Source organism: Panthera leo, chromosome B3, assembly GCF_018350215.1.
Source record: "Panthera leo isolate Ple1 chromosome B3, P.leo_Ple1_pat1.1, whole genome shotgun sequence".
Lineage (NCBI taxonomy): Eukaryota > Metazoa > Chordata > Mammalia > Carnivora > Felidae > Panthera > Panthera leo.
The window spans coordinates 37,115,178-37,140,543 of record NC_056684.1 but is presented as its reverse complement, the minus strand read 5'-3'; the positions used below and the strand labels follow the sequence as shown (position 1 = coordinate 37,140,543).

The 25,366-nt window shown below is 44.3% G+C and overlaps 1 protein-coding gene across 7 annotated transcripts in view; it reads right to left on the bottom strand.

Annotated features, from left to right (window-relative positions):
* The window catches only part of CLN6 (CLN6 transmembrane ER protein), a 45,628-nt gene that overhangs the window by 17,071 nt on the left and 3,191 nt on the right, over positions 1-25,366 (bottom strand). The gene's annotated exons all lie outside the window — the stretch shown is intronic.

Sequence of the window (25,366 nt, the reverse complement as noted above, 5' to 3'; positions counted from 1 at the left end):
GGGCTGGGCTTTGCTGGGGACGTCGGCGAGGTCTGGGCGGGAAGCTTTGCCTAGGCTGGCCGAGGCCCGGATACTGGTCTGAGTCGGGCCGGAGAAAGACTCACCAGATCCAGATGCCCCCGGGGGAGGAGGCCAGGCGGGATTTCCCTTGTCCTTGGGGATAGGGACGGCGGGGGACGGAGGGATGTCCTCCCTAACTGCGCTGCGCGCCCATCTTTCAAATGGAAGATGTCGCTTTATAAAATGTCACTTCTGTGGTCCGTGACGCTAAGAATTAAATAATGGGCGGGATAAGAGGGTAATACGGAGAGGAGTAGCTAATTGTTTCCAACTTGGGGTGGGGTCGGATGAGTTGGTGCAGATTCCAATTCTGGATTTGTCACTCTCTTAGACTTTGTGGCTTTGGAAAAGTCGCTTGCCCTCTCTCCCACTCAAACGTCTATTAACTCCCCGCTGTGAGCAGGGCACCGTGGGGCCAGAACGCACAAACCTTGCTCTAGTAAGGCTTACATATGGTGGCTGAAGGGGGCGTTGGTAAATGGTGTGGTGGGGAAAGTACTCAGTGTTGTGGCCTCAGAGACTTGGAAGGGTGGGGTCAGACCAGGCATCTGGCGACTTTGGACTTCTGAGCTGACAGTGAAGTCTGAGCAGGGATGGAGGGAACACAGTGAGTGCGGAAGTGTCTGAGGCAGAGGGATCCGCCAGCCAGGAGGCTCAGCATCCAGAGAGAAGCTGGTGTTTGGAGAACAGAAGGAGGTTCAGTGAGAGCAGCAGAGCAAGAGGAGCTGGCCTGGGGAAGGGCGCAGATGAAGAGGGCCTTTGTCCTGGGAAGGACAGCCTAGGAAGTGGCCCCATTATATTTGCATTGTAGTGTTAGGCGGATGAGAGGAGGCAGGACTGGAGACCGCCACGGGGAGTATGTGGTGTGCCCGTGTTCTAGTGAGGGGCCTGCTCTGGTAGGAGCCACCGTGGCAAGGAGAGATTTGACAACCTCAGTTGTATGGAGGGTACCATGCGTGTGACTTGGATGTCAGGGGTGAAGAAAGAAGAGTCCAGGCTCTGGCCAGGTTCTGCAGCTGGGTGGATGGTGGAGATGCCCTCTGGGAAGTGGGTTGGAGCAGGTTTAGGGTAAGTGAGACTTCTTCCTTGGACGCATGCCTGAGGTGGGTCGGGAAGGCTGTTGGTCCCGTGGATCTGGAGCTCAGGCCAGATCTGGGAGCATGGCAGACTGACTTGCGAGTCCGAGGAATACAGATGACAGTCAGAACCCAAGAGGCCGCCTGGGGAGACGGCGTCCCTGTGAGAAGAAAGAACAAAGGGCAGATCCCAAGAACAGTCTGCGAGCAGATGGCCTGGGTTTCGATCCCGGTACTGTTCCTAACTTGCCGTGACACTTGGGTGAATTCTTCAACCGCTCCCAGCCTCAGTTTACTCATCTGCAACAAGGAGAATCCTGTTGCATCTACTGCATCGCGGGGTGTGATCATTAAGTGGAGTAGTGCACGTGGAGCACTTGTCCTAGAACCTGGCACTGGTGGGTTGCTTCTTTACTGCAGTCTGCCCCTGGACCTGATGTGTCCTGTGTGACCTGAGGGGTCCCAGCTGTGCCTGTTTCAGTTCCATTTTCCTTCCTGTCTTTTCTGCTGGGAGACTTGCCGAGTTTTTATTCCTTCTCGTTTTGATCAGAGCCCATGTCCTATCCTGGCTGTGACTGGTGCCTGCCCCGGGGTCACTTTCCATCAGCCCCATCCTGGGCGCCAGCAGCCCACAGGCCACACCCTGGCGCCCACTGCAGCCCCACTAAAGGGCAGGTTGGCTTTATAGCTTTTCTTCTCTCATTTGCTCCTCACCAGGTCATGAGCAGAGTTGGCAGTGTCCCTGTTTCGCAGCAGAGAAAGCCAGTGTCCTGAGCCGAAGTAGCATCCCCAGGGTCAGCCAATGACAATGCTCAGACTGGATCCCAGATTTAATTTTGGTGAGTCTGATCTTCCTCCTACAGATTGATCTATGTATGTGCCAGCTCTGACCCCAATCTCTTATTCCCTGCTGGCTTTGCAAGCCTGGCTTCAAAGGAAGGGGTATGAAGTGCCTGTGATGTAATATCAGTTTAATAACACCCAGGGTTGGGCTTCCAGCCATTAGAGGATGAGGCTGTGTGGAGGAAGCTTCTCTGGCCCATTTAATCCTCCAATCCCTTAAATACCCACAAATCTATCTCCCGTCTGGAGCTGGCAGCTGCCCCCTGAGTGGAAGGGATCCCAGGCTGACGGGGGGCCAGGCCTTCCTGAATGAACATGATGAAACCCGCCCCCCCCTTGCCCCAGCCTGGAGGGATTATCAGTCCCTCTCTTTCCTGTCTCATCAGGATTCTAAGAACATCATCTTCATGTGCTCTCAAATTGCATGGACATTTGGGGGCCGAGGGGCAGAGCAAAGTTGGCATCAACCCTTGGGCACTGAGTGGCACACGTTTCCAAGGATCTTGCTTGCAACTCTCTGGGGACATGGTTCCTTCACCCAAGAAGGGTGGATGGTCTCAGCCCTCTGAGCTGCCATTCCACTGAAACATGTCCCAATGAACTTTTTAGCTGGGAAGGTCCTTTGGGATTGTCCAGCCCAGTGGCTTCAACTTTTATGTAGCAGATGTTCTCACTCTTTTTCAATTACTGCCATATCGGTTACTTTCTGGTGCGTCACCTAAGGTCCCCTCAGCCACGCCTGTCTTCCAGGTGCTTGCCACCTGTTTCATTCCAGCACAAGCCAACTGCACCCACACCCCCTCCGAACTTCTGCTTTCAGAAGTTCAGGGGTGTCGGACACTCCACGGAGTGAAACTTTGACCGACAAGAAACAGGGTTTGGCAGAGAAATCTTTGCTTCCTCTTTCTGGATGAACTGTCCTAAGCTTCACAGAGCCTCTTTAGAGAAGGTCCCACCGGATCTAGCATAGTTGACGCTCATGGCGGCCAGCTCGGCAAAGCTCTCTGTCCTCGTCTGTCTCGCCCCCTTTTCCTCACTGCAGCTTCCCTGGCTGCATCCCTCTCCCAGTGGCGGCACACACACATATCCTGCCTCGAGCTCTGCTTCTAGGGAACCTGGGCTAAGGCAGCATCTGGCAAGGGGGCCCGGGGTAGAAAGCGGATACAAGTGGAGCCACTCTGAGTGAAGAGAAACAGGGCCCCGGGTGCCATCCCTTTGCCCCCGATACGGTTTCCAAGGTGATGACCCAGGCACCACACAGGGCTCTCTGGCGAGCCTTTGATCTCATCTATTTCTGTCACTCAGCAGCTAAGGCAACTGAAGTCTAAAGTCACACAGCAAGTTAGAAGCAAAGGCAGACCCGCGTCCTGTCTCCACACTCTAAGCCAGCACTCTTTCTTTTAAGTCTATTTAAGAATTTCTGAGGGGTGCCTGGGTGGCTTAGTTGGTTAGTCGTCCGACTCATGGTTTCCGCTCAGGTCATGATCTCCCGGTTCGTGGGTTCGAGCCCCACATGAGGCTCTGTTCTGGCTGCAGGGAACCTGCTTGGGATTCTTTCTCTCTCTGTCTTTCTCTCTCTCTCTCTCTCTCAATACATACATACATACATACATACATAATTAATTAATTAAATATTTAAAAAATGGTTTAAGAACTGTTAGCCCTGAACTTTGTGTTGTCAGACTTTGAAATTTAATCACCTACAAGAATGTTACAGAGACCCAGAGCTATTAGTCTTTAGAAAATCTTGGCTTTCTTTTTCTTTTCTTTTTTTTAAGTTAAAAAAAGTTGTTTTAAAGTAACTCCCTGCCCAATGTGGGGCTCAAATTCATGACCCCGAGATCAAGAATCACATTCTCCACCAACTAAGCCAGTCAGGTACCCTGAATATTTTCACTTTTCAATGTATCTTCATAGGCCTGATCCTTTAAAACTAGGCGAGGGGAACCTGGGTAGCTCAGGCAGTTAAGCATCTGATTCAGGTCATGATCTCATGGCTTGTGGGTTCGAGCCCCGCATTGTGCCCCGCATCGTGCTCTGTGCTGACGGCTTAGAGCCTAGAGCCTGTTTCAGATTCTGTGTCTCCCCCTCTCTCTCTCTCTCTCTCTCTCTCTCTCTCTGCCCCTCCCCCACTCGTGCTGTCTCTTTCTCTCTCAAAAATAAAAAACATTAAAAAAAAAAAAGTAGGCGAGCCATTCACCAAGTGGACCATGTGCTGCCGAAAGTGAGGGCTTTGAAGAGAGAAGACTTAGGTAGGATCTGGCCCCTTCTGGGTGGATTCAGGGCTGTGTGATCCTGGAACAGCCACCCAAGCTCTCTGAGTCTCGGTTTCTTCACCTACAGAATGGGGGTGATCACCACAGCTGCTTTCCAAGGTCTGTGGGAGGCCAAATGAAGGTGGTAGAAGGTGGACAACTTGTGATAATCATGCTGGTGGCAAGAAATATGTTTCTTGGGTGGGAAGCTCTGGGAAGGCGGTGCTTCTATCCAGAGGAAGCTAAGACCAGAAGCTCAGTCATCTGAAGCACTTCTGGGTCCCCTTGAGCCCCACCAGGGGGGTTCGGTAGCCTGTTCCACATCCTAGGAAGGACTTGAATTCCTTTCTGGGCTTTGAACCTGTGGGATTCTCTGTCTCCCCTCTCTCTCTGCCCCTCCCCAGCTCTCTCTCTCTGTCTGTCTCTCTCAAAAATAAATAAATAAACATTAAAAAAATAAAAAATATATTTGAGAAAGAGCATGAGGAAGGGGCAGAGAGAGAGAGAGAGAGAGAGAGAGAGAGAATCTGAAGCCAATTCCATGCTGTCAGCACAGAGCCCAACACAGGGCTCGAACCCACGAACAGTCAGATCATGACTGAGCGAAAGTCAGATGCTCAACTGACTGAGCCACCCAGGTGCCCCCACCTAATTTTTTTTTTAAATCAGCTTTATTGAGGTACAATTTACACACAATGAAATTCTTTCATTTTAAGCACAATTCAATGCGATTTGTAAGTGTATGTTTTCATGTAACCACCACCACGGTCATGATACAGAATAATCACATCATCTCAGAAAATTCCCTTGTGCCCCTTTGTAGTCACTCCCTCCTGCCACCCCCAAACCCTGAAAACCACTGACCTTCTTTATGTCATTATAGTTTTGTCTTTTCTTTTCTTATGCTTATTTGTTTATTTTTAGAAAGAGAGATAGAGAGCAAGTGGGGGAGGGATACAGAGAGAGGGAGACAGAATCCCAAGCAGGCTGTGTGCTGTTAGCGCAGAGCCTAATGTGGGGCTCGAACCCAGGAGCTGTGAGATCATGACATGAGCTAAAACCAAGGGTCAGTCGCTTAACCAACTGAGCCACCCAGGTGCCCATATAATTTTGTCTTTTCTTAAATTCCATATAAATATAAATCATCTAGCTTTAGTGTGATGCTTTTGAGGTTCATTCATATCATATATATCAAGAGTTCCGTTGTTTTTATTATGGAGCAGAATTCTATTGTCTGGATGTACCACAGTTTTCTGAATCCATGTTCCAGTTGAAGGACGTTTGAACTGTTTCCAGTGTGGGGCTATCATGATAAAGCTGCCAGGAACATTCAGGTACAAGTCTTTGTGTGGACAAATGTTTCATTTCTTTAGATAAGTATGTCTTTGGTAAATGGCATGGCTGGGTCATATTGTAAATGCCTAGTTCACTTTATAAGAAACTGCAAACTCCTTCTGAAGGCAGCTGAACTCTGCTTCGCATAGGAGTTCCGAAAGATTACCTTCTGGACTGTAGGAGAGGCAACCACAGCGATATCCTAATGATCAATCAAGTGTTGTGTGTTCAACTCCGATGGCCTGGAGGTTCCTCATCCCTGCAGTGTGAGAGGGAAGCTCTAAATTGGGTCACTCACCCCCACCCTTGCTCTCATCCCCACCCCCCTTCCATGATCTTCCTGTGCTGGGCCCTGGCTTGAGTGCCAAGCGTAGAAGCAGGTCAAGGCAGTCTATACATAATGTATGGATTGTCTGGGAATTAAGTTTCCACCTAAAGCAAAAAGCCCTAGTTGCCTGACTTCCAATTAACTATTCATTTGTTTGGCTACAGGATCCCCCACTGAACAATGGGCAAGTCATAATTCTAAATGGACCCAGCAGACAAAGCTGGATCCCATTAACCAGAACCGGTTCTCAGTTACACAGTCAGTAAACATTTGTTGGGCTGTACCCGGATAGTGTATACGGAACTAATACTTTTTGCAACCTTACTGTCCCTGCCCAACCACTCCATGGGGATTGTCATTGCTCCTTGACAGATGATTCAATGGATGCTTTTATTTGTGTTTAGAAAAGCATTGGGAGAAAAATCCCAATGGCTTTGTCCTCTTTATAAAAGCTGGGCGGAGATTTTTGTATGGGACCTTATTTCTCTTTGGTCAGGTTCTTACTCTCCGTGACTAGGGTCTGAGAATGCGCATCAGGGGTCTTTAAACCACCTGAAATTGTACGCAACATGTGTTGAGGATATATTTTTTCCTTTCATCAGATCCTCAAAGGCCTCTGGGAAACAGCCACAAGTTTGAATCACTTCTTTCTTAGTTTTTTTTCTGTTGCCAGCAATGGCATCAAAAGTACTCCACTGACTTTAAAGGAGGGTTCAGAGTTAGAATTATCCTATTAAAAAGTAGCCTGGATCATCTGCTTTTGGCAGTGTGATGGACTAGATTCTCTGAAGGGCTCCCTCCCTAAAAACCAACTGGATCCTGGGGAGTGGGGGAACCCAAAAACTTTTAATGTATTGTTGGCTGTGCAGAGAGTAGGGGAAATCTCCAAGGTCCCTCAGCACTAAAATCCATCAAACCAAACATCCCGGACTTGAGATCAGTAGGGGAGCCTGACTGGAAAGCAAAGGGAAGGGTGGGTGACCCTGAGGGCAAATGCCCATTTCAGCGGTTACTGGGAAGCCTCCCTTGGACAAGTGTCAATGTGGGGGATCTGACTCAAGACTCTGCTTTAGCTCAGGTCTCTAAGGGATTGTGTCTTGTCACTGTCTCCACCTTCTGAGGTCTCCTCTGTGGCACGGAGAAGCAGAAACTACATTTCCCAGAACCCTCTGCCCTGTGGCATTCCAGAGGCCCTTGTGAGAGGCTGGGAAGGCAGGTGAAAGGGAGAGGGCACAGTTCTCCAGAGGTGTTGCAGACTGACTTTATGGGCAGACGTGAGCTCACATCAGCTTCTGGGTGTGCTTGAGAATCCCCAGCAATGTGCGGCAGCTGGAAAGAGTGGGCAGGTGCTTTCAAGAGGCTCCTGAGATTAGAGTGGACTCAGAGCAAACCTTGAGAGCCACTCACGTGGGAGCTACAGAGGGAAGTTACAGTTGAAGTCCCCTTTCTTTTTACTTCCCTTACCGATCCGATGGTCATATAAACTTCTTTTTCCCTGTATTCAAAACTTAGGTACTTGGTGTGCCAATCATGAATTTATGGACCGTCAGCTCCAAATTCAGTTACCAATACCTCCTGTAGGATAATGGGCAACATTCCTTGAGACAGATTACCTTACAATGAGCATGATAAGTTTTTTCAGTAGGGGGCGCTGGAAAGACATTAGGGGAGGAAGGGGCTTCTGCTGGTTCCGGAGCTATACCTTTGGAGGGTAGTCTTGATGAGAGGACTTCCAGTGGTGTGGTGTCCCAGAATGCACAGTCTCAGTGAACTTGTAGCCCCTGTCCAGCCTGGTGATCACCTTCCTGTGGCCCTCTCACATGGATAATAGATGCTCTGGGCCTCCATCCAGCCACGGTACCCACACTGCTTCTGTGCACCTGTGTGCCTGTCTACCTGTCCCCTGAGAGAAGCTCATCTGTGTCCCAGGAGGTTACTTCTTGCCTTTCCAGAGACTGAGGACAGGCTGTGACCCAAGCCACCTTGCAGTCTTCTCTGCCATCCAGTGGGCTGCAACCACATCTTCTTTAGTGAGGTCTGAACCTCAGCTTTGGGACGGGTGCCCCCCTTCAAAGTTTGTGTTCCTTGGGTACATTCCCTCAGCCCTCTAGGTTTTTATATGTCTTATAGTATGAAAATATACATCCACACAAAAACTGGTAAATGAATGCTCGTATCAGCATTCCTCATAATAGCCAAAAGCAGAAGCAGCCCAGATTTCCATCGACTACATTTCCATCAGTTTAGTTAGTAAATAAATAAACAACATGTGGTATATTCATATAATGGACTGTTATTCGGTACAAGAAGGAATGACGTACTGATACTCGCTACAACATAGATGAACCTTAGAAATATTATGGAATGTCCAGTATAGGCAACTCTATAGAGACAGAAAATAGATTAGTGGTTTCCGGGGGAGGGGGTGGAGGGAAGTTTGTAGTGACTGCCAATCAGGCATGGGATTTCTTTCTTGGGGTGACAGAAATATTCTAGAAGTAGATGGTGGTAATAGTATCACAACTTCTGTGACTATATTAAACACCAATGAATTGGGGGCACCTGGGTGGCTTAGTCGGTTAAGTGTCCTACTTCAGCTCAGGTCACGACCTCATGGTGCATGAGTTGGAGCCCCGCATAGGGCTCTCTTCTGTCAGCCCAGAGCCTGCTCTGGATCCTCTCTCCTCCTCTCTCTCTGCCCTTCTCCTGCTCGTGCTCGCTTCCTTTCTCTTTCAAAAATAAATAAACATTAAAATTAAAACACACACACACACACACACACACACACACACACACACACACAGAATGAGGGCGCCTGGTTGGCTCAGTTGATTAAGAGATTGACTTCAGCTCAGGTGATGATCTCACGGTTTGTGAGCCTGAGCCCTACATCAGGCTCGCTGCTGTCAGCATGGAGTCCACTTTGGGTCCTCTGTCTCTCTCTCTCTCTCTGCCCCTCCTCTGCTTGTGCTTTCTCTCTCTCTCTCTCTCTCTCTCTCTCTCTCTCTCTCTCTCTCTCTCAATGAATAAATAAATAAATAAACATAAAAAAATTAAAAATAAAAAAACCCACAATGAATTCATCCCAAAGGATGAATCTTATGGTTTGTGAATTATATCTCAATAAGACTGTCATTAAAAAAAAAAATAAGCAAGGTAAAGAGACTATTGCAAATGTCTAGACATCTCCAAAAAAGAAGCAAATGGAATTTAATTGTTGATATTAAAAATTCAGTGGATAGGCTCAACAACAGATTAAACAGCTGAATAGTGAATTAGTGAACTGGAAGACATATCTGAGAAAATGACCTCGAATGCCACACACGGAGTCAAGGAGATGAGAAATACGAAGGAAGGGTTAAGAGAAGGGAGGATGGAATGAGGAGGTCTAAAAAATATCCAGTCAGGATCCCAGAAGAAGAGAAAAGGGAGAGTAAAGGAGAAGCAGTATTTGAAAAGCTAATAATGACTACAAATTTCCAGAACTGATGAAAGATGTGAACCTATGGACAGAAGAAACACATACATCAAATAGGTTAAAAAAAAAAAAAAAAAGAAACCCATACCTGGACATATTGTAGAGAAACCACAGAACACTACAGGCAAAGATCTTAAAAGCAGCTAGAGAGGAAAGATAAATTAACTACAAAGAAACAACAATTAAGATGGTAACAGGAACATGAATCTATAAGATAGAAAAACATCTTCAAAGTACAAGAAGATGGAAAATAGCCATCAACCCAGAATTGTGTAGCCAGCACAATTACGTTTCAAGAATGAGTGTCAAATAGAAACATGAAGGTGTACCAGGGATATTTTTAGGAAAAAAACCTGAGAATTTTACCATGAACAGACTTTCTCTAAAACAAGTACATCTAGAAGATGTACTTCAGGAAGAAGGAAAATGATCCCAGAAGGAAGGTCTAAAAATGCAAGAAGAAATTGTGAGCAAAGAAATTAGTAAACATGTAGATAATTGCAAACAAACACTGTCTGCATAAATATAATGAAAGATGATGATGGTATATGATATGTGGGCTTGACAAAGGACAGGAACAAAGGCTGGATAATAATGATTCATAGGTGAGGGGAGGGGAGGGGAGGATGATGAGAGTCAGTGAACTTCCTTGTATTTTTCCTGAGAAGGCTCAGGGACTGATTTACTTCAGACTTTGTTAAATGTGCATGGTAAAATTTCAAGGGTAATCACTAAACCCAGAGAAAGTATCACTTCCACACCAGTAGAGGAGAAGACAGAATAAGAAAGAAAAAACCCAACAGCTCAATTTAGCAGAAAAAAAAGGGGGGGAAGAAAGAAGTTTAGAAAAGAACAAATAGAAAGTAAAATGATGGTAGAAATGAAAATACCATCAGTAACCACTGGGAGTATAAGTAGATTAAACCACCTATTAAAAGACTGATTCTCAGACCTACATTTAAAAAAATTTAGACACTCCTAGGGGTGCCTGGCTGACTCAATGGGTACAGCATATGACTCTTGATCCCAGGGTTGTGAGTTCAAGCCCCACATTGGGCATATAACTCACCTAAACAAACAAACAAACAAACTTAGACACACTTAAAGTAAAAGGACACAGAAAGGATGAAGGTAAAATGATTTAAAAAGATATACCAGCCATATACTAAGTAAAAGATAGCAGGTGTAATTATATTGATTTTAGACAAAATGGAATATAAGGCAAAAAGTATTACTAGGGCCTTTTATCATTATGACGATAAAAGGTTTACATCATTAGGAAGATATAATAGTTCTAAAGTTGTGGGTACCTATTAAAATAGCACCCAAATATATAAAATAAAAATTTATAAAACTATGGAGAGAAATTGAGTAATCCGCTAACAGAGTGGGAGATTTCAGTACAATGCTTTCAATTATTGATAAGTCAGGAAAGATTTGAGTAATATAGCCAAGCAGCCCAACTTAGTGGATGTTTACAAATTACTCTGCATCCATCCATCAAGGAATAGACATTATTTTCAAGTACACACAGAACATTTCTTAATTTTTTAAAAATGTTTTTATTTATTTTTGAGAGAGAGAGAGAGAGAGAGAGAGAGTGAGCAGGGTAAGGGGTGCAGAGAGAGAGGGAGACACAGAATCTGAAGTAGGCTCCAGGCTCTGTGCTGACAACCAGGGCTAGAACTCACGAACCGTGAGATCGTGACCTGAGCTGAAGTCGGACATTTAGCCAACTGAGCCACCCAGGCACCGCCACACGGAACACTTCTAAAAATTGACCACATAAAAGACCATACAGGTAGTTTCAACACATTCAAGTCATGTGGCTTACATAAACCACATTTTATGACCTATGATCATAGATCTATGTTATGCAATTAAACTAGAAGTCTGCAACAGAAAGAAAAGTGATACTCCGCCCCCCCCCCCCCAGTTTTGGAAATTAATTAGAAAGTGCACCTCTAAATAATTTATGAGTCAAGTAAGAATTCATCATAGAAATTGAACAGTGCATAGAGACAACAATATGATATGTGATAAAAATTCTACATATCAAAACTGGTAGATGTGGCAAAAATGGTAAGCATAGGGAAATTTATAGTTTTAGATACTTACATTAGGAAAAAACCCCTGAAAATTAGTGAGCTAGAGGAAAGAGGAGAGGAAGGGAAAGAAAGGAAAGAGGAGGGGCACCTGGGTGGTTCAGTCAGTTGAGCATCTGACTCTTGATTGCGGCTCAGGTCATGATCTCCCGGTTCATGGGTTTGAGCCCTGTGTTGGGCTCTGCACTGTCCATGCAGAGCCTTCTTGGAGTTCTCGCTCTTCCCCTCTCTCAGCTGCTCCCCCCACTAATGCGCACTCTCTCTTTCTGAATAAATAAGAAAAGAAAGGAAAGAGGAAAAGATAAAAGAAAAAAAAAACTTCGTAGAATAAACTCAAAGCACAAGGAAAAAATAAAGAGCAAAAATTAATGCCAGGGACAGCAAATGTACAATAGAGATGATCAATAAGCCAATGCCAGATAAAATAGACCCTCTGGAAAGATTCAGTCAGAAAGAGGGTAATAGCATGCAAAAGTAGGCAGTAATTGAAATAAAGAACAGAAGAAAGCGACAAATACAGAAGAAGTTAAAAACATAAGATGAACATATCACGGATAACATTAGATCAGTGAATTCGAAAACTTCTTAGAAAGGGAAACATTTCTATATATATTTTTTTAAGTTTTATTTATTTCAGTCATCTCTATGCCCAACGTGGGGCTCGAACTCACAACTCCGAGATCAAGAGTTGCACACTTCTCCTACTGGGCAGCCAGGCACCCCGAAAGGGAAACAATTCTAGAAAAATATAATTTGTCAAAGAAGTAACAAGAGAAGCTGAGTTTCCAATGGTATTAAAGAAATTGAATCAGCAGCTTTAGAAGAAGAAGAAGAAGAAGAAGAAGAAGAAGAAGAAGAAGAAGAAGAAGAAGAAGAAGAAGCAGCAGCAGCAGCAGCTTAGCTGGTTTTTAGGCAATTCCTAGCAGGTTTTCATAGGATAAATTACCCTAATTTTATAACAACTCTTACAAAGACTATCAAAAGAAGCAATACTCCCCAACTCAAATGAGGTTAGTACAACCTTGAAGTAGAATCAATGAAGGACTGTATGAGAAAGAAAATAACAGACCAGAATCCCTCCTGAACATAGACGGAAATGTTATAAACAAAATATTAGCAAATCAAGTCCACCAGTGTATGATAAAGATAATTCATCATGACTAAGCTGGATTTATCCCAAGAATATTAGGATGATTTAACCTAAAAACTCGTGACTTTAATTCACCACGTTAATGGCTTAAAGGAGAAGTTATATGATTATCTATCCCAGTGGATGTAGTAAAGGCATTCAGTAAAAGTCAACATCCAATCATGCAAAAAGCTCTTAGTAAAACAGGAATAAAACGAAACTTCCTAACATTCAAAGGTTGTCTTTTCTAAAAAAGCCTATAATAGTCATCACTGTTAATAGTGAATCATTGAAAGCTACTGTTCCTTTTAGAGCAGAACAAGACATCTGCTCAATAGGGCAAGTATAGGACAGATATAAGGAGAAAGACGGAAATAATACGGTCATTATTTGCGGCTAATGTATTGCATACGTAGCAAACTAAAAGAATCCACAAATTAGATTATTTGAATTAACTCTTAGAATTGTACATTGGTACAACTGTGAGAGACACTTTGGCAATATTTTGTAAAGTTGAACTAAATATATGACACAGAGATTCTTGCACATGCATAAGAATATTCATTGCCGTACTGTTTACAACAGCAAAACAATTGGAGACCACCAAATGGCCACTGACAGGAGAATGTATAAATCAAAAAGCGATATATTCATATAGTGAAATGAACTACAGCTACATACATAACCTGGTCAAATACAATGTATGAAGAAGGCAAGTTGCAGAAAACTACATAAAGTCATGATACCACAGAGTGGTCATGAGACCACTAAGTCAGTTGAGTGTCTGACTCTTGATTTCAGCTCAGGTCCTGATCTCATGATTTGTGGGTTCGAGCCCCACACTGGGCTCTTTGCTGACAGTGTGGAGCCTACTTGGGATTCTCTCTATCCCTCCCTCTCTGCCCTTCCCCCTGCCTCAAAATAAATAAGTTTGTTACTTACAAAATAAGTTTATTACTTAAAAAAAAAAAATAAAGTCATGTTTCCACATTTATAAAGCTCAAACAAGTAAACTAAAAAATATTTCGTTTAGGGATGCATACACATATGATAAAGCTACATATTTTTAAAAATTAAAAAAAATGGTCAACATAAAATTCAAGCCAGTGTTACCTCTGGTTAGGAGGCAGGGCAAGATAGGAAAGAGGCGTACAGGTGGATGCATCAATAGATAATGTTCTTCACTTGAACGGTGGGTCTCCAGGAGTTTATTTTATGCTGCATTTACTCTTTTGATGTATCAAATACTAGACATGAAGCTTTTTATAGAGTGGCCTGTAGTTACCCTCTTTCACCACTACATGACAGGCTAGTCCGTCAGTAAAGTACCTCCTAAAAGGAGAAGGCTGGTGAAGACGGAAACACTACCTCAAGGCAGCGTTCTTGCGGCAACTACCCCACAGGGTGATTCTCAGAGTGTTTACACGCACAACCAGGATCGCGCAGGTGCACAGAACTCTGGCTAGGGTCTTGAGGCGAGGTGGCCAGGTTTTGTTTTTTCCTTTCTTTTTGCCTGGTTATGTAACCATTTTGCAAAGTTAAAAGTGTGTCTGCTTGAATGTTGATTTTGATTTCTCAGAATTTTCCAATACTTCCCAAGGTGTTCATCCCTAAATTAACAATATGGAGCATGAGATCAACTACTCGGCCTCCTTCATGGCAACTGACACATCTAATTGCCCCTTCTATGTTTATTGATCGGGGGCTATGTTTTTCAGTACCGGCATTAGAACCACTGTGTAATGAATTTCCGGATGGCACTGTTATATACAGGGATACTTAAATTTTCATTAACAGTGTTAAAATAGCAACGTAATAGTCATCGGAAACACTCACAGGAATTCCGGTGCCGCACAGCTTCTTCATGTGATGTAACTGACAAATGTTGGTAGATGTTTGTTTCAGCGGCCAATGTTATGCCACCAGGGGCAACAGCACACATGGTACCCCAGCCACCTCCTACTTCTGTTTTCATTCTGCAGACCTGCCCTGTCCACTACATTAGCCACCGGCCACACATGTGGCAGTTGAGTGCTTGGAATGCGATGTGCCCTAAGTGTAAAATAGCTCTGAAGTTTGAGGACTTGGCATAAAAAAAAAAAGTTGAGTGCCTGTTAATAATTGTTCACAGTGATTACCTGCGGAAATTATTATGTTTTAGATATGCTAAATAAAATGTACTATTGAAATTAATTTCATCTGTTTCCTTTTACTTTTTTTATGTTTATTTATTTTTGAGAGAGAAGGAAAGAGAGCACGTGAGCGAGGCGGGCAGTGGGAGAGGGAGACGCAGAATCCGAGGCTCTGAGCTGTCAGCATAGAGCAGGGCTCGAACTCGTGAACTGCGAGATCATGACCTGAGCCGAAGTCGGTGGCTCAACGGACTGAGCCACCCAGTCGCCCCTCCTTTTCCTTTTTCATGTGGTTACTAGAAATTTTGAAATGACGTACTATGTGGCTCATATTGTTTTTCCACTGGACAGCACTACGTGAGATTTTGCCACCAACGCTTGTGATCCCTGCATAGAGCCAGCTTCATGGTTTGTGGCCATAGCGGTAGCCCTGCTCTGTGACTGCTGCCACCTTCGCCAAGGGCGAAGGGTCCTGGGCAGGGTCGTGGGGAGGGGCAGGGCGGGGTGCGGTGGGGGCCATCCATTCCCGGGGCTGGCAGTGCCGGGGTCTCTTGTCCATATTCCTACCCAGGGACGGAGCGCAACTGGCGCCCCACGGAGGCGACGGTACCGTTGGGAGTTGCCTGTCTGCCTGGTTTGGGCAGTGGGCCTTAGGAAGGCGAGACGACTGGCCGGACTCTCTCCAGACTCGGCCAGGGTGTGGCACCGTCGTTGGCGGCTGGCGGGAGCACACAGGTCTGGGCTGGAAAAGAAAGCATGCCCTAGTCTGGCTTTGAGCTTAGGGGGAAGGGGAGGCGGGGGGGGGGGGGGGGGGGGGGGGTGGGGGGGGCAATACCCCTCCCCAACCTTCCTCAGGTTTTCTTGTGTTTGTCTCTTCTGGACTGCTCACCGCACTCCCTAGAGATAAGCCACACCATGAAAATTGTGCAATTTCTGATTCCACATGCGAATTAAATACTATGATATTTGCATTTACAACTGGCACTACACAGGGGCACCTGGGTGGCTCAGTTGGTTGAGCACCGGACTTCGGCTCAGGTCATGATCTCACCGTTCCTGAGCCCGAGTCCCTATGGGGTGAGCTGGAGCCCCGCTTCCAGTGAACACAAGCCCCACTTCTGGTAAGCCCCACTTCTGTGGCATTCTCTCTCTTGCTGACTTGCTCCCCCCCCCAAAAAAAAAACATAAAACAACAACAACAAAAAAAACCCAAAACTGGCACAGCACAATACAAAGAATGGTAAAATTCATGCTAATAATTTAAACCTTAAAGTTTTCTTTACATTTTTAAACGGTGGAAAAAAGTTTTTAATTTGTAATTGGAAACACCGTATCACATGACATTTACCATCTTAACCATTTTAATTGTACAGCTCAGTAGGGCTATAACACAGTCATGTTGTGCAACCAGTGGCTCCAATTTTAGTGTGTGTGCTGTGGGAGCAAGCACTGTGCGACGAGGCCCGGACGTTTTTCATCTTGCAAAACTGGAATTCCATACTCATCAAACACTACCTTTCTTCCATTTTTTTCCTCCTGCCAGGCATGGCAACCACCGTCCTGCTTTCTGTTTCTAGGAGTTTGACTGAAGTCGTATTGCATTTGTCTTTTTGTGACTGGCTGTGCCACTTAGCATAATGTTCTTAAGGATCATCTACGTGGTGGCATGTGTCAGAATGTCCTTCCTTGTTAATATCGAACAACTTTCCACTGTATGTATATACACCACATGTTCCTTATCCATTCACCCATCCAGGAACATTTGTGTTACTTCCACCTTGCGGCTACTGTGGATGATGTTGCTATGAACATGGGTGTACAAATATCTCTTTCCAAATTTTGGCTAAAGTAAACAAGGCTGCAATTCATATCTTTGTACATGATCACTTTGTGCATGTGTGTGTATCTATAGGTCATGCTCTTAAAGGTAAAATGTTGGGTCAAGGGAAATGTACATTTTATAATTTGTTAAATATTGCCAAACTGTTGTCCATAGAGATTGAACCATTTTGCACAGCCTTTGTGTGTTTTCAAACTTTGATCTTTGACAATATGACAGATTAGAAATGGAATTTCCGTCAATAAAAATGAGTGGAAGCATGTAAAATATGTTTAAGTCCAGGAGTTTGTAATGACACCATAAAAACTCCCCAAATTTTAGGGGCACCTGGGTAGCTCAGTCAGTTAAATGTTGGACTCTTGATTTCAGCTCAGGTCATGATCTCACAGTTTGTGAGTCTGAGCCCCACATCAGCCTCTGCACTGACAGCTTGGAGCCTGCTTGGGATTCTCTCTCTCCCTCTCTCTCTGCCCCTCCCCTGCTCCTGATCTCTCTCTCTCTCAAAAATAAATAAATAAACATTAAAAAAAAAAAAAAGCCTCCCACAGTTTCAAAATTCAGCTTTGAAGGATACTAAGGAAACAATTCACTATTTTGAAAACAAACAGATGAAAACAAAAGGAATCAAATGTGACCTGCCTTTTCTTTTTTTGTTTTTAAAAATTTTAACGTGTATTTATTTTTGAGAGACAGAGACAGGGAGGGAGTCAGAGACAGAGGGAAACACAGAATCTGAAGCAGGCTTCAGGCTCTGAGCTGTCAGCACAGAGCCTAACGCAGGACTCAAGCTCATGAACAGTGAGATCATGACCTGAGCCGAAGTCAGATGCTTAATTGACTGAGCCACCCAGGTGCTCCCTGCCTTTTCTATGTAAACTGTATATCAGGATAGCCAAATAGTCGATGAGAGGAAATTTCTCTTTATAAAAGTATTCTCATTGTTAAATGGAGAAGGAACAATGTAACCATTGAAAATACCCACAAAGATAATGATCACCAAAGATTGCAAAAGAGAGACAAAGTGAGAAAGAGATAGCTAGACATCGTGGTCCCCCCGATATGAGATCATTGCTCTATCTCTGAACTCTACTTACCTAACATCTAAACTTGAATCTGATCAAGTCACCAGGTCTACCTGCCAACTACCAAGTTACAGAAAAAAATAGAGATAAGAACAGGTTAAGCAAAATATCAAGGGGATGTGATCACAAAATCCAGACTCTAGGAAACTCAAGTGACCTAATTTCTTCTATAAATAAATTAAAAAAAAAAAAAAAGAGAGAGAGGGTGGTGGAGGGATCTCTAAATTAAAATAAATTTAAGGTTCATAGCAACCAAATGCAATATATGGGCATTTTAACATCCTGACTCAAACAAGCAAACGAAAATGTGCTATTATTTACGAGACAGCTGGGAATTTGAACCCTGATTCAATATTTAATTACATTAAGAAATTATTGTTGATTTAAAAAAAATTTAATATTTATTTATTTTTGAGAGAGAGACAGAGTGTGAGCAGGGGAGGGGCAGAGAAAGAGGGAGACACAGAATCTGAAACAAGTTCCAGGCTCTGAGCTGTCAGCACAGAGCCTGATGTGGGGCTCGAACTCAGAGACCAGGAGATCATGACCTGAGCCGAAGTCAGACGATTAACCAACGGAGTCACCCAGCTGCCCCAAGAAATTATTGTTAATTTTAAGGCACTGTGATATTGTGCTATTTTATCACATGATGTTTTAGGTATTAAGGTATTGTTTTCAAGATTTGTGGCATTATAGTTAGGTTAAAAAATCTTATCTTCTAAAGATATGCTAAAATAATTATTGGTGAAGGGATACAACGTTTGAGATTTGTTTCAAAATGACACAGTGGGAGTGTGTGCTGGGATGGGGTGTGGATGAACCAAGACTGACTATGAGCTTATGATGAATCTGGGTGATGCATACTCTACAATTCTCTGTATTTTTGTTCATTTTTGAATTTTTGAATTTTTCCAGATAAGAGTTTATTTCAAAAGGAGAATGAAAAGAGAGTAATTAGAAATAATAGGTACAGATTGTTCTTTGTAGGAATTTTAATGTAAACAAGGAGCAAAGAGGAAAAAGAATCAATAGCTGTGAGTCAAGAGAAGGTGGTTGTTTTTTTCCTTTTTTTTTTTCCAACTAATCTCTCCGCCCAACATGAGGCTTGAACTCACAACCCCTGAGATCAAGAGTCACATGCTCTACCAAATGAGCCAGCCGGGCACCCCATTAGAAGGTTTTTTCTTTTATTTTAGAGAGAGAGAAAGAGAGAGTGTGTGTGCAAGTTGGGGCCAGGGGCAGAGGGGGAAAGAGAGAGAATCTTAAGCAGGCCTCATGCTCAGTGCGGAGCCTGACGTGGGGCTTAAAGCCATGACCCTGGAATCATGACCTGAGCTGAAATCAAGAGTTGGACATTTAATTGACTAGGCAGCCCAATATTAATTTTTTTTTTAAAAGCAGGCAATATTAACAAAGGCAAATGTTACAAATAGTACATATTAAATGTTTTGAATACAAATATATGGAAAGCAAACTAATTCCACCTCTGGGACTATAAGATTTAACCCTCACCTATGGTAAACTCACAGTATGGAAAGGATAGACAGCAAAAATAGGCAAAAGGAGGCAAAAGGAGGCAGGCCTCCACTTTTGTGAGAAAAGGGATTTCAGTCTAAGAAGTTGGTCTTGTTGAGTAAGAACTGACACCACCCATATCAACATGATGCAACTGTTCCAGAAAATTCTTGCCCAGGAAGATAAATGGATTAACTGCTAGCTCAAGAAATTAATTTATCTGGGCAAATCGTTTGCTCATCTGGGAGAGGACAGATGACTGCTCTGTCAAGACCACAGAATGCACACACAGGCAAAGAGCTCACCATAATGACAAAGTCTATTTATCAAGATTTGTTTTAAGACCCTTGCTTCTCTGGGGCTGTGTATGCTAAACTGTGCCCAATCCCCATCAATTTCTTGCTTTGAAAAACCACCTTAAATCATGTGAGCCCAGACCCCCAAATCCTACAAATCTCTTTTCTTGAAATCCCCTTTCTAAGATACTACCAAATCTCAGTCAAGGTGTTATTTTCTCTTGCTGCAGTAAATACCTAATAGCCTTACTTTGCTTGATCAACAGGTTTTGCTGGTGTTCTTTTGGGAAGCCGGCAGCAGACAAGATCTGTGAACTCAAATGAGGAAAAAAACCCTGACATTTATTTTCCTAAACCTGTAACTGAAATTTAGCATTTCCTTTAACTATGAATATAAGCAACAAATCCCAGTGACTGTAGCCATGTCACCAGTAACAATTATGACCATTTGTCACTGGTAAAAATGACAGGTATTTTTGGTCTGAGTAACAGCTGTTGCCTATATCTCAAAATATCATTTTATGCTTACCACTACTTTGAAATTAATGTGGGGTCAGAGCTGTGAAGGCTCTGAGATTTTGCCCGACTTACAAGCTACCAAGTCAGCTTGCCACAGTTTCATGGATCATGGCAGAAGTCACAAAAGTCCTGGATCTGAGATGAAAGATTGTATTAGTCACGGCAAAAGGGGTAGAGCCAGAGTGTCAGTGGATTTGTGCTGTTTCCCTAATTTCTATTTCCACCAGGCATGCGGGACCAGGTCACAGGAGCACGTGAAGCAGATTTTGTTAAAAGACAGGACTTTAGGCCCCAGGGCCGGTGCACTTTTTGAGCAAGCGACAAATGTAGCAAGCAGAAAATAAGCTAGACTGGTTGCCTAAGTGACCAGCTACTGATGCTGCTCAGAATCGAGCAAGGGATAAGCCTTGCGGTCTGGCACACTCAGCAAGAATGTACAGGGACACTCAGGACTCGTGTGGACTGCCTCTCCAACATGCAGTACTAGACTTGGTATTAATGCGTTTACAAAGGAGCAGATACAGGGGTTCCTGGCTGGCTCAGTCAGCAGAGTAGGTGACTCTTTTTTTTTTTTTTTTAATGTTTATTTATTTTTGAGAGAGGGGATCCGGGGAGTGGGGAGGAGAGGGGCAGAGACAGAGGGAGACATAGAATCTGAGGCAGGCTCCAGGCTCTGAGCTGTCAGTACAGAGCTGGATGTGGGGCGCGAACTCATGAACAGCGACATTAGGACCTGAGCCGAAGTCAGATGCTTAACCAACTGAGCCACCCAGGTGCCCCAGAGCATGTGACTCTTGATCTCCAGGTCATAAGTTTGAGCCCCGCATGGGATATAGAGATTACATATAATACAATACAATACAATACAATACAATACATAACATAAAATAAAATAACATAATAACTGATTTCCTTATTTTATTTAATACATGTATACACGTACATAATTCCGAGAAGGGTTGGTAGGCTTAACCAGATTGCCAAAGGAGTCCATGGCACAAATAAGGTCAAGAAATGGGAGATTTAAGCAAATACTTTCTTTAAAAAAAAAAAAACTTTTTTTAACATTTATTTATTATTGAGATAATAATATGTCTCTCTGAGAGAGACAGAGCATGAGCAGGGGAGGGGCCGAGAGACGGGGAGACACAGAATCCGAAGCAGGCTCCAGGCTCCAAGCTGTCAGCACAGACCCGACTCGGGGCTCAAACTCACAAACCGTGAGATCATGACCTGAGCTGAAGTCGGATGCTTAACTGACGGAGCCACCCAGGAGCCCCAACAAATATTTTCACCAACAAGTATTGACATAAAAATAAATTTTTATACAGCTCCATTACTCAGGAAAACCTGTTCAGAACTCTCCTCATCAAGAAGGCAGAGTGGGAAGGGCCCTGGTGTCACATCCAGGAGACTAGATTTTGGGTCTCAGCTCTGTGAATGCCCCACTAGTTACTTAAACTTTTTGTGTTCAGTTCTCATCTGTCATGTGATATGCTTGTTACCTAACTCACTGGCTCATGGCTCAAAACAGAGACTTGAGAGGTATACTCTCACACATTGTCTGCGGGAGCGTAAACTATATTTCCTGGAGAGTAACTTGGCCTTATGTACTCAAAAATATTCAAATCCTTTGAGCTACTACATCCATTACTAGAAATTTAGTATTAGGACATAAGCAGATCTACACACAAAGATGTAATTGAAAAGATGTTCATGGCAGTATTTATAATCATAGTATTTTTGCAAACATCTTGAATGTCTAATAATTAAGGCATGGCTACAGAAATTGTGGCACGTCTATACTGATAAATGCGGTCATTGTGAATTGTCAGAGCAGAATATTTTGTAACATTAAAAAATGCCTGTGATGGGGCGCCTGGGTGGCGCAGTCGGTTAAGCGTCCGACTTCAGCCAGGTCACGATCTCGCGGTCCGTGAGTTCGAGCCCCGCGTCAGGCTCTGGGTTGATGGCTCGGAGCCTGGAGCCTGTTTCCGATTCTGTGTCTCCCTCTCTCTCTGCCCCTCCCCCGTTCAATGCTCTGTCTCTCTCTGTCCCAAAAATAAATAAAAAACGTTGAAAAAAAAAAAAAAATGCCTGTGATTTTATGTTAAGTTATGCAAAACTCTGCTGAAAATGTTATCGCTAGTGGTATAACGCATACATATTTGCAATTTTTAAATTTACATTAAAATTTTTTCTCCTATATTTCTCAATAAGCATATGCTGCTTTGTAATAAGAAAAGCAAATTATCTGAAAAAGCAACTCAAATTTAAGGTTTTTTTTGTGTGAAAGTGTTTTGACACTCACATTGTATGACGTAAATGTGAAATGTTATCAGTATTTTTCTGGGAATTTAGAAGCACAGTTGGATTCACGTTTAAATCAATAGATTTGGCTACATGGAATATAAATTGGTCAGTGGGTGGCCGTGTTCTGTGCAGCTCTGGAGCAGGTGGGCTCCCTCTGCTTGCTCCTCCCCCCCTCCCCCTGCAGCCCCATTCTCACTCCTGTTTTTCTTCCTCTCCATGCACCATCCAGCCCTCCTTCCTCTGAACGAAGGTGTCTGGTCTTGTCTCCTGGGCTGAATCATGCCTCAGAAATGGAAAAAGCCCCAAGGCCAGGGCCTGTCTGGCTTGAAGAGCAGGGGCTCAGTTTTGAGTGTCACATCAAAGGGCATAATGAGGGCTGTGTTGCAGGTTCCAGGCTAGAGGGCAGGCGTGGGTGGCGCCATGGTTATGGGCTTCGGGGCTGTGGCCCTGACGGAATGCTGAAGCCGTATGGCCAGACATATGTGAGGAAAAGACTGCTTTTCCTGCGGTACGATTTGAGGGCATCCTGTGGTCCCCCTCACTCCGAAGCTTCTGGTGCCAACTCACTGTCCTCTTCTCCTGAAATCTCCAACATTAATGAAGGCTCCTGTTGAAATGTATTTGGATCATCTGGGGCAGCAACCTAACCTAATACTAGGATTGAGGCTTTGGAATCAGGCAGACCTAGTTACATGCTGATCCCCACTCCACTGCTGCTTGGAATATTCACTCCATGTCTATGAGCCTGGGTCTCGTCATCTGTAAATGATGACAAAAGCACTTACATACAGCAAGCATATGACAGTTCCGGGTGCCTTTCTTATAACAACTCATTTGATGTACACAACAACCTCAATAGGCACCTGCTGTTATCGTCGTGCCCATTTTACAGATTGGGAAACTGCAGCCCGTTTGGTTAATTAACTCGCTCAAGGTCCCCTCAGGGTCGGCACCAGGATGAACCCAAGCAGTGTGGTTCCAGAGTCTATGTTTTTAACAGCCATGTTGGGAGCCTCACGGTAAGATGCGGCAACTGTAGTAAGTATGATTTATTAGGAGCTTACTTAGTGCCAGGCACTATGCTAAATGCTGCAACAGGCATTTCTCATTTGTTCATCCCAATGCCTGGGTGAGGCAGGGACTATTGTTATATGCTAACATTGACCTGCAGGACCTGGCCCAGTGTAGACAAGGCCCTCTGTTAAAGGCGGGGCTTTTAGGAGGTCGTTACAGGGTAGAAGAGCTAAGATGTGTCCATAAATCAATGTGATTCACGGTAGACTCAGAGCTTGATGGAGCTGGAAGAGAGCTTCGAGATGGTCTAGTTTAAACTCATTTTTACTGATGACAAGAACTGACTTGCTCTGTTTATTCCCATAGAGTTTGGGGGAGGATCCAGTGAGATAACAATAGGCAACACTTACTGAGTTCGCTTGCTGTGTGTGTGTGTGTGTGTGTGTGTGTGTGTGTGTGTGTATGTGTGTGTGTTTCATTCAACCCTCACAACAACCAGATAGGAGAGGCACTATTATTATCCTCATTTCGAAAACAAAGGAACAGATGTGGAGAGGTTGATAAGCAACTTGTCCCACATCACACAGCTAGCAAGTGGCAGAGCTGGGGTGCTGGCAGAGTGGGTTCCAAAGCTCGGTGCTGAACCACCATGCTCTGTGCCACCCCACTTACAGAAGGTGGTTAAGAAGCCTAGGAGGAGGCGGGTGGATCAGGTGGGTCAGAAAGTGCTTCGTAGACTACGAAGTGCTGTACAGACATGGGTTATTATCAGAAAGAAGGGTCCCAAGAGAAGCGTAAACTGGTATAAGGCTCAGGGCAAAACCAAGCATGATCTCTAGGATGAGATGGACCCGCGTCCCTAAGTATGAGCGAGGAGCATCCAGGGTGTTATGAGGTGGTGGTGGGGAAGGCTTCGTCTAGTCCTCCCTCATTAGCTCAGAATGGCCGATCAGATTAGCCAATTGGCATGTTGGCCCTGGTGACGTGGTGATCAGGACCAGAGAAAGCCTTGGGGACCTTCAGAGAGCAAGCTGGGTGGGGGCTACTCAGAGGGGGATAAATGGAGGCACAGAAGAAGGTTGGTAGCAGGGACGGGGGTGGGGGTTAGACAGCCCGAGTTCAAACCGTGATGTTTTACCACACTCTGATTATGAGGCCATGGGTAAGCGATCTCTATCTGAGTTTCCTCATCTGAAGAATGGGAGTGATAATAATGGTATTCTTCAGAGGCTTGTGCAAAATGGACACGCTAATTTGTTTAAAGTGTTTGCTCTGATGCTTGGCACCCAGTAAGCACTCAATAAGAGCTAGCATTGTTATTTCTTGTATTACTATTATCCCAGATACCTGATTGGTGTCATGATTCAGGGAGGAGTGGCGTTAGAAGAAAGCAGATACACGTGTCTACCGCCATCTACTCTTGGTAAATCTAAGTCTGCTGGGGTGAATTGGTTTGCAAAATAATGCAGACTAGATTCCCCCCTTCTCACCTTAAGTTTTGTTTTTGAGAATCATTAGATCTGCATCTCAGGTAAAGGTAAGGAGTGGGAGGAAGAGGGGATAAAGGCCAATGGGCCACCAGGCCTCTGGGCTAATTAGAGAAGGGTCATCAGTGGTTTCTTGGTTGTCACACTCACTGATTTCTGATGCCTTCCCTCTGTGTCTCTGTCGGAATTTCCGAACTCTTGTTAATTAGCCTCCTCACCCCTTTGCATAGTATATGGATTTACTTTCTTCTTTTTTAAAAAATTAATTTATTTATTTTGAGAGAGACAAGAGACAGCACGAATGGGGGAGAGGCAGAGAGAGAGGGTGAGAGAGAGAATCCCAAGCAGGCTCTGTGCAGACAGGCTCAAATGCACGAAACTGCCAGGTCATGACCTGGGCCAAAATCAAGAGTTGGAGGCTTAACCGACTGAGCCAACCAGGCGCCCCTGTGGATTTACTTTCCATTATCAGAAGCAAATGCATCCCTGCAGGGAACATGCAGATGGGTGGGAAGTCATTTCTTGAACAGATTAATGGCACGATAGAAGGATGGCTGTT